The sequence below is a fragment of the Aplysia californica genome, unplaced genomic scaffold (assembly GCF_000002075.1).
Source record: "Aplysia californica isolate F4 #8 unplaced genomic scaffold, AplCal3.0 scaffold00360, whole genome shotgun sequence".
In the NCBI taxonomy this organism is placed as follows: Eukaryota; Metazoa; Mollusca; class Gastropoda; order Aplysiida; family Aplysiidae; genus Aplysia; species Aplysia californica.
Window position 1 is genome coordinate 105,625 of NW_004797630.1, and position 5,334 is coordinate 110,958.

The following is a 5,334-nucleotide window of genomic DNA, read 5'->3' on the forward strand; positions in this document are numbered from 1 at the left end:
GGCAGGGCAGAGAGGGGGGGCAGAGAGGGATGGTGGGGGAGGGTGAAGAAGGTGTTTGTGAGTCAAGGGTTTACAGGAGTGACAGAGTGACAACGAGACAATAATTGTTTGTTTTTTCTTCTTCTTTTCAAATGAAAAATTTACAGCACTTGCATGCAACACAAATATTATGTACCATTGTAGTGAAATTAGGCACACTTCAAAATAATGAAAATGAAGAAACCGGCATTTTTCAACCCATTGAGCACTTTTCATTAATCTGGGGGGTTTTGTGGGGGGTTTTTTCCTTTAAAAATTTTTTACTTTTTTTGCTTTATGTATTTAATACCTTTTCTGTCCATTTAAAAACACATTTCTGTGTGGATTTTACTGAAAAAAGTTGACCAAGGGCACAGAAAACGTAAATTTGCATTTTCCAAGGACACTATAGCTTTGGAAGCCCCCAAACTTTAGCGGCCATTTTCTTGCTAATTTTATCTGTGCGACCAGGCAACCCATATCTGCTTCAATCACAAATATCTCGATTTTTTTTCTTTCCCAAGACAGATAGATATTTTTTCCCCCCAAAAGCACCAAAAAAACCCCCAATCTAGCTTTAAGATGATATCAATCCTAAATGTGTCTCGATGTGCACAAAATTTGAGGAGCGCCTGATTCCAGCGTGTCGTTACACAAATAGGTCTTATAGGTGCCGCAACTATTGTTATAAATAACCAACTGACGTCATTAGTGACAGAGTGGCCGCCGTCAGTAAGTGGGTCACTTTGTCAATGTGTCACTCCGTCACTCCAGGATTTATTTATAGAGCCACAGAAACAAAAACTTTCAAAAACACACACACCCACACACACATAAAAAGCAAAACCCCTCTTAATTTAGTGAGTCAAGGATTGAAGAGTTGCAGAGTTTTAGATTAGAACATTTTAGCTTCAGATTTATTTGGCAAGAATTTTATGGGACTTGCAAAATAGATAGGTCATTTAAGTGCTTAAGATAAGAGGTGTTACCAGAGAGTACCATACATTATTATACAGAGAAAAGAAGGATATGTGAAAAGGATGAAAGATGTTTGGAAGGAAAAAAGATGCAAACGACAACAGAGCACTCGCCAACCACCCTCTAGAATCACAGAAAGAATCACAGAACACACATTGATGTAAAAGAACAGCAGGTCTTGAAAATGGGGAGGAGGGTGGGGGATGAAGGAAACGTATGTGAGCTAAAAATGTCGAAGATTAGAGGTGTTACCAGAGAGTAACATATACACAAAAAAGAAGAAGGAGAGATAAGGACGACAGCAGATGTTTGATAGGAAAAAAGGAAGGATAGAGACGACAGACGTTTGATAGGAAAGAAGGAGAAAACCACAACAAAGCGCCCGCCAACCACCACTTAACACACAGGAAGAAGTTGAACGATCCACAAAGAGAGAATTTGTTTTTAAAAAAGAGCACATCTACTCAATAACAGCTAATAAGGTACAGAGAAGGAAAAATTTAAAAAAGCAAGATAGACCCACAAAAAGAGCAGAGGATCAAGAGTAAGACTAGTCAGGGGCACAATCCACCCACCGGGGGAGGGGGGGAAGGACGGGACAGTTTTAGTTTTAGTAAAGGTTTTACGGCGCTCGCAACTGCATAAGTGACGGGGCAGAAGGTAGATACAACCGATGGACAGGAAAATAATCGGACAGATGGAGAATAAAAAACAAAATTTAAAAAACCCAGATCACAAATACACTTTTAAGACAGGTAAAGTCGTCGAACTCGCTCCAACGACCACCTGTCTAAGACATTCTCCACAATAAGCAACCACTTCCCATGTCCCCTCTTTCGCCTTTGTTTTGTTTTTATTTGGGGGGGGGGGGTGTTGGGTTTTTTGGGTTGTTGTTTTTTCAACATGTCTTTGTTTTTTTTTGTTTTTTTTGTGGGGGGTTGTTTTTTTCTAAATTTTTTTTTTTTAAAAAACACATTTCATTATTATGACAACGATACCGTCAAAGACATCCACCTGTCTGAGGCAACCACTTTTTTCCTCAACAATGACCAACACATCCCCAGAAGAGAATATAATTTCTCCAGCTAAATAGAAGAATTGGGAGAAAAAAAACGTTCAGACGATTTGTGGTTTCTTCTGCGGCCGATGAGACCAATTCTGGCAGAGAAAAGTTAGCCGCATTTTGAGCATTCAAAAGCTCCATTTCCACTTATGAATAGTTTTAATGTAGAGAAAGGTTTATTGAAAAAAAGCCACAAAAAACCCCCACCTCAAAACCAAACAAAACAAAAACCCAAGACACACACACAAAAAAACCCATTAAAGAATGGCTCTATCACCCCTTAGAATATTTTTAAGCAGGTCCCCATTCTCTGAGTTACATATGCCACTGCTGCTTTATTTGTTATAAAATGGCTCCTAGATTGTTGGGGAAAAGCCCGTGAATGGATGAATATGGGTTAACGATGAATAAGGGCTAACAGATGAATAAGGGGTAATGGATGAATTAGGGTTAATACATTAATAGGGTGATGACTAAATGAAAAGGGACTAGCAGATGAATAAAGGATAATAGATGAATAGAGGTGAATAAATAAAAAGAAGGGTTAATATATGATTAAGGGGTAACATATGAGGAGGAGTGACTAAATGAAAGGGGTCAATATATCGCGACCTCAGTGCTTTCTTGTCCTATCTCCATTTTTAATAACATTGAAAACAGTTCATAACAAAGCGTGAGCTTAAGAAGAAGTCACATTTTCAACGTTTTAAAAAATGGGAATACGACAAGAAAGCACCGAGGTCGCGATATGATTAAGGGGTAACATAAGAATAGGGGTGAATAAATGAAAAAGGGTTAATAGATGAATGATGGGTGGCAGTTTTTACAGTTGAACAAGGTTTGTTTTTGTTTAAGTAAGAGTTTTACAGCACTTGCAACACAAGTAGGTCATATAAGTGCCGAAAATTAGAGGTGTTACAAGAGAGTAACAAACTGAAAAAAATTTTTTTTTTTTAAAGGAGGGGAGATCTGGACAACAGACATTTGATAGGAAGAAAGAAGGAGCAAACCACACTAAAGCACCTGCCAACCACCCATGGTGAATAAATAATAAGGGGTACCAGATGAACATGGGTGAAATCAGAAAATAGCAACAGAAAATTCACAATTCTTTGGATGGACAAAAAGGTACAAATAACAAAAAATAAAAAAGAAAAGAAAAAAGAAGAAGAAAGAAACTGTGTTAAAATGAAAACAGTGGGGGGAAAATAGTGACCAGTTTGAGTGCATCGGTGAAATAGGGAAAATAAAGTTTTAGTAAGAGTTTTACGGCACTTGCAACACAATCACAATAAGGTCGTACAAGTGCTGAAGATTAGAGGTGTTATAAGAGAGTAGCAAACATAAAAATGAAAGAGAAGAGATCAGGACGAAAGATGTTTGATAGGAAAGGAGGAGCAAACCACACCAGAGCACCCACCAACCACCCAAAAATAAAAAATTCTTGGAACAGAATCCAACCTGGTGTAACGACCACCTGGTACAAACCACCACTTCCCGCTTCCTACTTCGCAGGAAAGAAAAGAAGTAGGACCTACCAGTGGCACCCTCCAACCATCCGAAGAAGCAAGACATTTGTTTTAGTAAGAGTTTTGCGGCACTGTTAAACAATAAGGTCATATAAGTGCCGAAGAATAGAGGTGTTACAAGAGAGTAACAAACAAAAAAGAAAGAGGACAGATAAAGACGATAGTTGTTTGATAGGAAAGAAGGAGCAAACCACACCAGAGTACCCGCCAACCGCCCACTGAGAAGCAAGACAGATAGACAGAAACGTAACAAGAGGAAAGGAAAGAAATAGGAACTACCGAGTAACGCCCTCCAACCACACGCAGAAGAGTAAGATGGGCAGAAACAAAAGAGAGAAAGAAAAGAAGTAGGATGTGGATGGAGGTGGCACCCTGGGACCTTTGAATGAGGGGTGAACACCTTAACCTCTAGGCCACGAGAGCCCCCCTATCATTTTGTACTGAGTAAAAGTAAGACGGACAGACAGAAACATCAGACGGGTCATTTATGTTCGTTTTGTTTTGGTAAAGAGAAGCACATCAACGGAAGAACAGTCATTGAGAAAGACAGAAACAGAGGGAAAGTAAAGAAGTGGGACCTACTCGTGGCACCCTCCCACCACCTGCAGCTGTCATTTAGTGCTAGGAAAAAGTAAGACAGACAGACAGACAGACAGACAGACAGACAGTTTGTTTAAGTAGAGGGTTTTTCAAAAGTTTTAGTAGAGGTTTTACGGCGCTCGCAACGGCATAAGGTCATATGAGCGCCAGAAGATTAGAGGTGTTACAAGAGAGTAACAAACATAAAAAAGAAAAAGGGGAGATAAGGACGATAGATATTTCACAGGAAAGAAGAAGCAAACCCCACCAGAGCACCCGCCAACCACCCACAGACAGACAGACTGACAGGCAGACAGATTGACAGACAGACAGACAGACAGACAGAGAGACAGACAGACAGACAGGCATACATAAACAAAAAAAGGAAATAAGAGAATAGGACGTAACAGTTGCATTTTCCAACCACCCACACTTTTTATCCCGCAAACCCTTCACATCCGCTCCAAAGACTATTCAAGAGCACCGGACCGTGTCGCCAGCAACATAGAGCTGCAGCCAACAATGGATAATGACACTGACAAATGAGGGAAACAGTTATGACTGCGGATGTGTTTTAATTTTAAAAGATTTTTTTTTCTAAATGTAGGGTGTTTTTATGACCCCATCGACATTACGAAGATCAATAAAAAGACAGGATGATTCAAACCTAACCTGTCAAGGCCTGTGCGGGCTGAGAGAGACACAACGTGCCAGCAGGAAGACAGAGATACTGGATTTTTTTTTTTTAAACCCTCCCCTTACGAAAATTTAACTCAAGTGCTTTTTTTTAGTTTTAGAAGAGGTTTTACGGCATTCGCAACTGCATAAGGTCATATGAGCACCAGAAGATTAGAGGTGTTACAAGAGAGTAACAAAAATAAAAAAGAAGAAGGCGAGATAAGGAAGATAGATGTTTGATAGGAAAGAAGAAGCAAACCACACCAGAGCACCCACCAACCACCCACAACTCAAGTGCAACAGCAAAGCTTCTACCCTCTACACCATAGACACCACCAGCTATACAATTCACCCACTAGCAGTTTAGATGTACCACGCCAAACATCTTGACTTTTCTTTTCTTTTACAGTTTTTCAATCTAAGACATCAGTTGCATGATCGCAAGAAATATTTTGTTGGAATTACAATTCTTAATGTTAAATTTAAAAA

The 5,334-nt window shown here is 39.5% G+C and overlaps 1 protein-coding gene across 1 annotated transcript in view; it reads right to left on the reverse strand.

The window, feature by feature from the left end:
* Positions 1-5,334, reverse strand: part of LOC101862517 (cytoplasmic aconitate hydratase) — a gene marked incomplete in the record, with an annotated part of 52,072 nt that overhangs the window by 30,604 nt on the left and 16,134 nt on the right.